Consider the following 11,379-nt stretch of genomic DNA (forward strand, 5'->3'; position numbering starts at 1 on the left):
AAAAGGGTTAGTTTTTGGTGTTATATGCAAACATTTACAAAAAAAGGCACAATAAAACAAATCAAATAATTTGCTTGAATAATTAAAAAAACCAAAGTGCAAATGTTAGAGTCTAAGAAAAATAAAAAGTGGAAATATTTTAAACAAGGAAATTGTAGTGAAAAACCTTCATAAAATCCATAATCATGGGGAACCCATAGTTATCTATTCTGGAACACGTATGTATACATAAGATACGAATAAAATGAAGATCAAAATTTATATATTTTTATTTTATAAATGATAGAGAGGTTCAAAGAGAAAGAAATCAAGAACAAAGTATTACCATGCTCTCGTAAGACCAGTGTTTTATACTCACATTTTCTACAAAACCTGGAACCGAATTGAGGGTTGTGAAAACCTAAACAAGAACCCCAATGTAAAAAACTGAAAAAAAAATAATTCTTTAACCATTGATGCCATGGAATAATTCCAACTCATACCTCTACAATCCAATTTGAAACCAAGAGAAAAAATAGCCTCAAATTTACACCATTGAACCAAAACACATAAACCTTATACCTAAGAAAGTATGCTAGGGTTTCTACCATATGATAGATATCCTTGTGAGGAAATGACAGATGCAACGTGGGACAAATGGCCATAGAAATCTAGCTAGGGCCATGGAAAACCATGAAACCCTAAAAACCTTAGAGACATGCTCTGTCGAATAACAAAGGAAAAAATTAGAATTAAAATGAATGAGGAAGAGTAGAGTATGTGATTATTGTTCAAGCAAAACAATATTAACCCTTCGATCAACAAAGAGTGGATTGCCACAGTTAAAATTTCCCAAGTATAATTGTAACATGATAGTCACATGGGAAGGACCGCATGGGAAATGCTAGATGTTCCAAGTGTCCATCACATGCAAACCATAATCTAGAGGCAGTTCAAAACTATCCCACATGAGCACAATGGTCCACCAAATCAATGTTTAAAAGAACCATGGCAAGTAACAAGAATCAAGTGCGAATAAACTGGTGTGCTAGTACATAGTGATTATATGGTACTTCCCTTTTACTATGGTATAATGCTAGTTCGTATGTTGATATGCATTATTGTCCTAATAGGGATACCATAATTAATAAATATATGTATGTATCACAATATTGATAGAGCGAAAAAGGGACATTAACAATTTACTATATAAGGCTTAGGATATATAAAAAAAAATTAACACATTAGAATAATTGTAGAAACCTAATGTTCCAAAACAATATAGCCACTATTTAATGCATATGCACATGCAAAAAAATACAATAGCTAATATTAGGAATACTACAAATAAATTAAATATAGCAAGAAAAAAATAAATTTGGCTATGAAAATTAGGAACGTTACATATGGTATCAAAATTGTAGGTTGAAAGCTAGGCCTATGGGAAAAGCACAAGCAGAAAATAAAGTTTAGAAGTTATTATATGTATATTGTATAATAAAAAAAAAAATTAGAATAAGGTATAAGTGTAAGAAACACAAAAATACAAAATGGAAAAATCCTCAACTCAACCACTTGTTCAAGGAGGATATGTATATGTGAAGTTGGCAGGCGAATATACATATATAGAAACTCATTTCTTGGATATAGTAAGGGATCTATGACAAGAATTAACTGACATTAGAGTTGGTCATGAAATTTTGTTGAAGGAAAACAAGGAACATGAAACTTTTATAAAGGATTCGATTGAAAAGGTAAGTAATAAGCTTCTTTATATAGAGGAAGATGGGGGTAAGGAATTTCCCTTAAAGATAAAAAGTGTTGAACCATAAGAATGATAAATATGAAGGTGAAAATGAATCTGGCACAACATCAAAGTCATGAAGATTAAAAAAAAAAAAACTTTAAGGAGAGTTCAAAAATATAAGGCCCCTTACCTTTAGTGATAGGTAGGAGGAATATGTAGAAGAATGGCTATTAAATATTACAAAGTATTTCTAAGTCTATGAATATGATATTAATTTAAAATCAAAATGAGAAATTTACCAACTGCAAGGAAAAACTTAATTATGGTGCAAAGTGGAAAAAATAATGCATAATCTAGGAGAGAAACCTATTTTAAGGGAGGAAAGTTATAAAAAATTCAAAGGAAACTATTTAATTGAGTGGTACTATGATAATAATTCTAAGGAGTTTCATGATTTAAGGGTTGAAAAACTTATTACGGATGAATTTGTTGCAAAGTTTACCAATCTATTGTGATATGTTCCCTATATCAAAGAGGAGAAAACAAAGTTGCAACAGTTTTTAAACTTCTTAGCAATTTCCTATAAAGAAATGGTTGAATTTGAGAATCCTAAGTCTATGGTTGAAGTAGAAAGAAAAGTAAAATTGTGGTACCAATAGTTTAAAAATAATATTTAAGGTTAAATTTTTTCTTCAAACAAAGATAAATATAAATTTGTAGGTGGATTAAAAAAGAAAAACTCCTACCTTATGATGAATTTTGGATGAGATCACGAGTGGAAAAAGTTCAGCCGCAATAATGAGAACCAAATTGCAGTGTCACAAATTGTATCAAAGAAAATGGAGTTCAACAACAAGGGGAGAATTTGTGGAAAAGATAGAGAACCGTTAAAATGTTGGGATGTGGAGAATGCCATCTGCTGAGAAATTGTCTACGCAACATCGAATCTATTTAGAATGTACAATCTCTCCTTGAAGAAGCTATAGTAAATGATATTTCAAGAAAAATTCTAAGGATAAATATTTCCCTAGAAGATATACAAGCAGAGAACCAATCCACTATGATTGAAATCAAAGGTAACATACTAAACCAACATCTATTTGTATTAGTAGCTCCAACAAATTTTCTTATATTAGTCCACAAGTGGTGCAAAAATCTAAATTAAAAGTTGGAAATTTCAAAATTGCATGGTTAGCGTAGCTAGCAATAGTTATGAATAAGAAATTAACAAATTTCATAAAACATTTTCTTGTGCAATTAAATGGCTTCGAACTCGAATTAAGTTTAAACATACTTACTTTAGGTTTTTTTAGGGTCCTATAATATAGGTAATCAAAGTGTGTTTATCTAACCACTAGTACAAAATGACTAAATAATTACTAAAAAAACAACTAAAATTTATATATAAACAACGATTTTTCAGTCGGTGACCAATAGTAGCTAATTTATAGTCTCTTATAATGTGACCAAATTTTAGTCATTTTTAGTTTAGTCATTAATTGGTTTCCTCAATTTTACCATCTGGTAGTATATTTAGTCATAAATTTTGTCATTAATGTTTCATTGGTTTAGTCATTAATTGTTGCAATTAATGACAAAATATACAACAAAATATATTACTATATGAATCCTCAAGAAAACGAACTAATGACCAAAGAAATATGACCAAAATGTTAGTCGTGTTATAATATACTGTAGGTTAGCTACTAATAGTCATATATATGCAAATTTTAGTCACCATTTGAAACCAATTAATGACCAAATATACAACAAAATATATTACTATATGAATCCTCAAGAAAACCAACTAATGACCAAAGAAATATGACCAAAATGTTGGCCGTGTTATAAAATACTATAAATTAGCTACTAATAGTGATATATATGCAAATTTTAGTCATCATTTGAAACCAATTAATGACCAAAGAAATATGACTAACTTTTAGTCGTGTTATAAGATATTGTAAATTAGCTACTAATAGTCATATATATGCAAATTTTAGTCATCATTTGAAACCAATTAATGACCAAATAAATATGACTAAACTTTAGTCATGTTATAAGATATTGTAAATTAGCTACTAATAGTCATATATATGCAAAATTAGTCATCGTTTTAATAAAAAAATTATCATTTATAGTTCTCGTTTATTTTTTTTGGTATTTTCATATTCATTGTATAAATGACTGATCTAGTAGTTTCTGTTCATTTCATTTAGTTTCATTCATAAGAATTATAAACGACTAATTTAGTCATATATTCAGTTTACTCATGTTCATCATTAATTAGTATAAACTACTAATTTAGTAGTTTTAGATTGATTTTATTTGTTCATTATTGATCAACATAAATTAATTAGTATGATTTTGCGACTAAATTTTAAAAAAATGCCATACAATGTGCATGTTTATCTAATATGATAACACAAAGTTACATATGTTAATTACAAGACTAAATAATATCAAGTGCAATTAAAAATAATTTCAACTATATAAATTTTATTATGTAAAATATGAACTATTACAATATGAGTTTCCAACTTAATATCTATTGGACTACAATTCACACATGAAATATTGTTTCATCATTTCAAAACATTATCATTGTGTTGCCAAAGCATTGAAATTGAATTCACCAACTATTAAGGCTTGACCATCAATCTTTATGAGTGCGTCTTATGTAAGATATTGGCTCCAAGGATATCACTAGACATCTTCTCTTCTCTCTCTCATTTTTCATTTGTCTCTCCAGTGTTATTGTTCTCCTCTTTCTTAAATTGTTTCTTCTTACCAGCAATATTGCGTTCCTCTCCTGAAAATGAAAGAAGATACAATGTATAGTATAAGACATGAAAGCTGATTAATACTTGAATATAAAATAAAGTAGACTATAAAAGATTTATATGACATATACCTCAACATTCGATAGGGGCCACTATGTAGCTAGATGACCTTTATAAACAAAGAAAATAAAATGTTGCCATAGAAAATAATACCTTAGGGACTTAGTATTCAACCTAAAACAAAACCTTAGGCACAATCATACCAACTAAGTTACATGTTGAAAATATCACACAATAGATAACTTGTGAAAAAAAATGAAAAAAAAAGACCAGTGTAAAAAATATCCTTATTTCTTGTTCTAAAACAGTCATGTTCCTTAAATTTGGATATTCTTTTTTCCACGGTAAAAGTTCCTTGCTATTATGACCTATGTTTTTAGGATCATGAGATTGATCCAACATCATATTCGATTGTGGAGAGAAAATGATTCAACTTTCCAAGATGAGTACCTCACTTGGTTGAATGAAGGTGCTAGATGTGACTAGTGTCAAAACCTTAGGGAAGCATAACACTAAGGCCTAAGAAAATATATCACCACTTGTCCACTGAAAAACAAAAATTTCAATCCCACAATGGCCTCTGGGAGTATATTTCGTTGGATGGGTATCGCACTTTGAGAGATGATTGTCTAATACAATGAGAAGTGTACATGTATTGTCACAATGACCATGATAGTCAGACCTTATGGTTGTGTGTTATAATATTAACCATATTATACTATTTAATTATAAATTATGACTATCAGATAATTATTAGTTTGAATTATTAGTCTGAAATTGTGTTTTTAGTATTTTTGTATACATGAAAATATTCAAAAAAAGAAGGTGCTTTTTGTGACTAGTTAATTTCGAGTGAATCTAAATAAAAAAAAATTATGGTGCCTTGGTGTTTCTCTAGCAGTTATCAACTCATTGTACCAATTTCTCCCATGTCCTTTACTACTTTTGGCGAATTCCTTTTTGATGATGTCCAGTGCCAATGTAATGGACATTTATCCTCGAGGTTTTCCTGAGCCAAAGGGAAGCTCCACAAGTAACAACCAAAAAGTAGCCTCAAATATATTATTGGGGGCCAAAATGCAGTAATTATTTGACAATCTAAGAAACACTGCACATTAATCATCTTCCCTTTCATATTGATTAATAATTTCTTTGCATGATCATGTAATACTAAAGTGTCAAGTAGCGACATTTATAGTTAGTCATCCATTAATATCACCTTCGAGAGTGCTTAGAATTTAATACTTCCTATTACACACATAGTAGTTCACAACTTCAAGGATAACAATATAAACACAACAAAAATGAAATTAAAATAAATGCTAGGAAGTCAAATGCAACTAATCTTGAGTCAAGAAAATACCTAGCCCTTAACATTAGCAAGGAATTCTTAGGCACTAAAACAAACAATCCTTCCATTGCATCATTTTCACCTTTTCTTTAATTTATTTAACTAAGAACATAGCTTTCAGAAAGAAAAAAATTCATTGAAAAGGTCTGAAAATCCTAACAAGTGCTCAAGTGATTGTCGTATCAATTAAATATAAAAGGCAATCACTCGATATGCTTTTAACTTGTGGAATATATTGAATAATATGAATTGTTCTCATCCCTTGCTCCTAATCAAATTGTAATCCATGGGTTCCAATCAAGTAATCAATTTCTGCCCAAGATATTTAAGAGATCACTTTGGAGAAGGACTTCTAGAAGCATTGGGATAGTAAAAATGGAATTAATTAGGAGGAAAATGAAGCACTTTATTGGGTGTTCCAAAATATTTGAAACTCCCTCCACACATTTTAAAATAGAAACCATTCAGTTGAATCTCATTTATTTTCCATGTTTCTGTAATATGTAATTCTTTGAGAAAGAATAGAGCATTCATAAATATTGTTGGGCTCTAGCAAACAAACAATTTCATGCAGTGAATAAATCTTACATGGTAGATTTCAATGATTAAAATGACAAATTTATTCTTAATCTCATTAGAGCAAAAATAAATTCAACACTAACTAGTTGGGATCTAAAAATTCAATAATTTCATGTAGAAAAATAAACTTACATGGTAGATCCCAATTATTTGCAATGACAACTTTATTCTTGATCTTATTACAACATAGATATATTAAAGATTACATACATATTTCCTTATCTGAGATAAACATTGAACACATTCCAAGATTTAATAGAAATATAATGATACGATTTACCTCTAGGAGATGAGAAAGATATATACATCTAGCACTTATCACTGGATAATAATGTTATTGAGACACCATCTCATGGCATTAGAATCATGTACATAGATAGTGTTATAGAGATACCTTGCAACACATATTCAGCGCTACCTTCAAGCTTCAAATTCATCAATTTATTTAGTGGAGTAGAAAATTCTAGTGGGATTTCATTAAATACGAGCCGAAAAATGCCATTTATGATAGCTATTGTTGCCTTCTCTAGATCTATCCCCCTCTGGAAATATAATAATTGATATTCCCCAATTTTTAGGTACTTACTTCATGTTCAACATGGGCTATTGGGTTCTTCACGTGGAAAAGGTTGCAAATATTAGATGTATAATGGAAATAAGCATGGAATTAAAGGTTGTTCCTAAAGTCTCTATGGTGAATTATAAAACACCATCTACTTAAACACATGATATATGGTAGTAACAAAAACTACCCTATATCCCACTTAAGAATTCAAAATGTTGCAAATAGGAGATGTATTAAACAATTTCAACTATTTAATTGCATAATCACACTAAAATAGACAAAAATTTAAAATGTTGAAAAGTGTGAAAAAAAGGGGTTGGAATATTATAGTTGTGTCATGGTATATATAGCTATGCAAAATGTAACTTCTATCTAAAACACGTAAATTTAGCTTCTATAGCTACATGAAATGCAACTTCTTTATAAAAAAATGGAGTTGGAATATTGTAGTTACGTTAGGGTAGATATAGCTACGTGGAATATAACTTCTCTATAACATTGTAAATATCATTTTTTAGTCATTTAAGAGACTAACATTTTTTTTCGTCGGTTAATAAGTTAATACTCCACCAAAAAGAGCATTGAATTTCTTCTTCACCAACCAAGGAGATATTTTAACTAGTGTGAAAATACTTATTCATTCCCCTGCCATATTTCTGATATTTTATTTGTGTGTAGATTTAAGCTAGTGTAATGTAACTTCTACATATTTGACAATTAAAATGTAAAAAATTACTCAGATTAAAGTTATACAATTAACATATGCATAATATGATACAATATGCATGAGTTATAAGTAATATGGCATTTACATGTTATATCAAGACAATTTTTTTCTCATCTCACTAACTCTTATCTTATAGTTGGTGATGGATATAGCCTTTAAAATTATGAGCCATCCTTGTCATGTCTTAGATTTAATGATGGATATAACTTTTAAAAGCGTCAACCTTGTTTGTATCTTATGTACATTCAATTTAAATGGAAGTGCTCATACTTTTATTCAATATTATCTTGTAAAACTGGAAATGAAATGATGTGGGGGTGGTGTTTCTAGTGATGTTTGAACTTTCTTTAATTACCTAAATTTATCCTATTTAAAATAAATAGCGGTGCTGTTTCTATTGATTTTCAAAGCCAGTAACTTCTCTTGAGGGAATCTTCATGAAATCCATCATCTCTTAAAACTATGAAATATTAGTAGTATCTTGCAATAAATAGACAATGTTGGCATATAATATTTTATCGTGTTTTCTACTCTGTGTCACAAATTTATTGATATTTTATGATTCTTGGTTTAGATTTCCATGGTAAGGCTGGATTCATCATCCCTGATAGGATTTTTAGTTTTGCACACATCATATTTCTCACTTCTAATTGTATCGAAAATAGAGAGTATGCATAATTATATGTAGTGACATGTGTGTGTCTATTTTACTCAATGATATGCTTGATTCTTTAACCCATTCCTATCCTACCACAATGAAATTAAGAGAGATAAGGACACAAGAAGGCCTATCAATAAATGAAATTAGATACTTTAGCATGAAACTCAAATTGTACCTGAATGTAACGATAAGTATTTGCAGTTGCTGGTCACTGATGAGCATTGAATCACACTGTGAAAAAATCCTTGCATTATGAGAATTTGGTTGCACCTCCACTAATCCTCTGTAGTGGTTCCTTGACTTTCCTATAGACATAATTTTAGAAACAATCCTACTCCTACAATTCTTCCCTATATGGATCATCTTTGTCACCCCTATTGATAGTTATTTTTCAAGGCAACAAAATCGAACTCTCCAATTGCATCATCACCTTTCAAAACAATTCTTGAGTATTTCTAGGTGATTGTTGAACCGGTCTATACTTAGCTCCACGAAGTCCTTTATTTGTCTCCATTGCACAAACCAGTTTTCGTAATAAAATTAGAAATCCCACATCTTCCTTCCTCGTCCCCGACATACCAATCCTTTATAGTGGAATACTTTATCATTTCTCCCTCGGTGCAATAGAGATCCACTGTTATGGCAAGGAGATGATTAGTGTCATAAAATGGCATAGTGCATCCTTCAATATATGTCACACAACTCATCTCACCTCATAGAACTCCTCTCATCTGCAACAATAAGAGTCATCTCAAACTGACTGGTCCCCAACTCATTCATCCTGAAATAAGTGGATATTTCCATGGGTGACAAAGTGTGATTGTGGATTTAATAGAATGAGTCATCAATAAAATAAATAAATTACAATGCAACATAATAGTTATCAGTAGAATGAACAAACTTGCAAAGCTACATCCTAACTACATCAAGATACTCTCGAATCACCTCTTACAATGAATAAAATATAACTTCAACTGCCTATAAAGTCTAGCTATGCATGGTAGTAATGAAAACACTATCAAAAACAACATCTACAACAATGTCGGCCAATCTCTTCTTCTAGTCAAGGGCATGCAAATCTTTTGAAAAGTATCAAGCAGGTTAGGTTCCACCTCATCTAGGCTCCTCTTCTTCTTCTACTCTCTCTGTTTAGGTTCACAATAATAGAAAAGGTCTTGGAAATTGGTGGGTGGGTAAAAGTTATCAGACCATTTGGGTTCTTCCATTTTTAACCATTGTCTGTAAGCATTAAGTCTAAATTGCAAAAGCCATTCAGGTTCCTTCTTTTTAGGTGAAATTAACCTAAGCTTTGGAGAGGTGTAAGGTTTGGTGGATCTAAGCATATTATACTTAAAATATAGAAACATGGTTTAAAAATGTAGACATTGTGATAAGAATCTAAGGATGAAACAAAAAAATATTTTATGTTCATGATTACAAGAAATTTTAATTTCATGAAATAAGGTTTGAGGAGGGTCTAGTATTTGCATCCTACCACAAAATTTTCTTACATCACTCGAGCCCTTTGAATTTGGGCATGGTAGAGCCCATTACACAAACAATCAACCACTAAAATAAAGGTGAAAAGAAAATATAAAATTTCATGCATTCTGACCCTAGAAAAGTTAGAGAGGAGTGAATTGATCAGTACAATAAGGATATGCAAAATTTTTACTTGTGCATTGCCTTTTGATGAATTATTGGCCACAATCAAGATCTACATTATCATAATCATTAAACCCTCAACTCTAGATGAAATTTATGCTTTTCATATAAACCCTCGAAATTTTTTACCCATAAGAACCAAAATCATCTTTAGTAAAAAGGAAGAACTCTCCAGAGTCCAAATTCATACCCATGTATAAATGGCCAAAATATTCACACCCAATGACCTTTCCCTTCCTTCATCTAATCGTTCATGCTCTCCTAAGGTGGTTCCCTTGCAAACTCCATCTATGGTTCAAATCCTGTGAAATCCATAGATCGCGTTGATGGTCTTCCTTCTTCTAGAATTTCTACGCATATATCAACAAGGCAGAGAGAAATACAGTGCTACAATGTAATGTTTTAATATGTGAATATTTTATTTGAACCTAGTCCTAAACTTGAAAAGATGCAGTGCTACAATGTGATGTTGAAATCTATGAATATTTTATTTAAACCCAGTGCTAAACTGTAAATGAAAAAGAAAAGAAATATTTATAACGGAAAAAGTACAAGAAATATTTATAATAGAAAGTAAAATATATAAATTACAATTGGGCTAAATGATTTATTTTTAATTAGAATTTATTTTTTTCCATAAATTTCTAAATTAAAAAGAAGAAGAAGAAGTTAGAAATGATATTGGGATGAGTGTAAATATTTAAATATGGCAAAAAATAATAATAAAAAAGTTAAATTAATAAAATAATAAAATTCTATTTGTTATATTTTGATTTTTTTATTAACTTGTGAATAGGTTTAGTTACCATACCATGGACCAATACCATGGCTTATCAATACTACAAGTCCAAAACCATAACTTATTTCACAACCAAAATATTTTATAAGAATATGACAAGATTCTTAACCATGTATATTCACCCCCACATTATGGTAGATATTATTAACTTGTAAAAAATACCTTTTTTACAATACCATGGGTCAATATCATGGATTACCAATACCACATGCCCAAAAAAAAAATTATTTGACAATCGAAATATTTTATAACAATTTAACAAGATTGTTAACCATGTATATTCACCCTCACTTTACCATGGATATTAACTTGTAAATAGGCTTTGTTACAATGCAATGGGTGAGTACCATGGCTTATCAATACCACATGCCAAGAAACCATAACTTATTCCATAGTAAAAGTATTTTATTTTAATTTGATTTTATAACATGTTTTTAATTGAATATAAAAGGGAAAATGTTAC

At 30.0% G+C, this 11,379-nt stretch overlaps 1 pseudogene; it reads right to left on the minus strand.

The window, feature by feature from the left end:
* LOC149158592 (iron-sulfur cluster assembly SufBD family protein ABCI8, chloroplastic pseudogene) overlaps positions 1–9,795 on the minus strand; it is a 61,834-nt pseudogene extending 52,039 nt beyond the window's left edge.
* Between the last annotated feature and the right edge of the window lie 1,584 nt (positions 9,796–11,379).

Source organism: Pinus tabuliformis, chromosome 5_2 (genome assembly GCF_031772625.1).
Source record: "Pinus tabuliformis cultivar Carrire ecotype Pingquan chromosome 5_2, CPIR1, whole genome shotgun sequence".
NCBI classification, from domain to species: Eukaryota; Viridiplantae; Streptophyta; class Pinopsida; order Pinales; family Pinaceae; genus Pinus; species Pinus tabuliformis.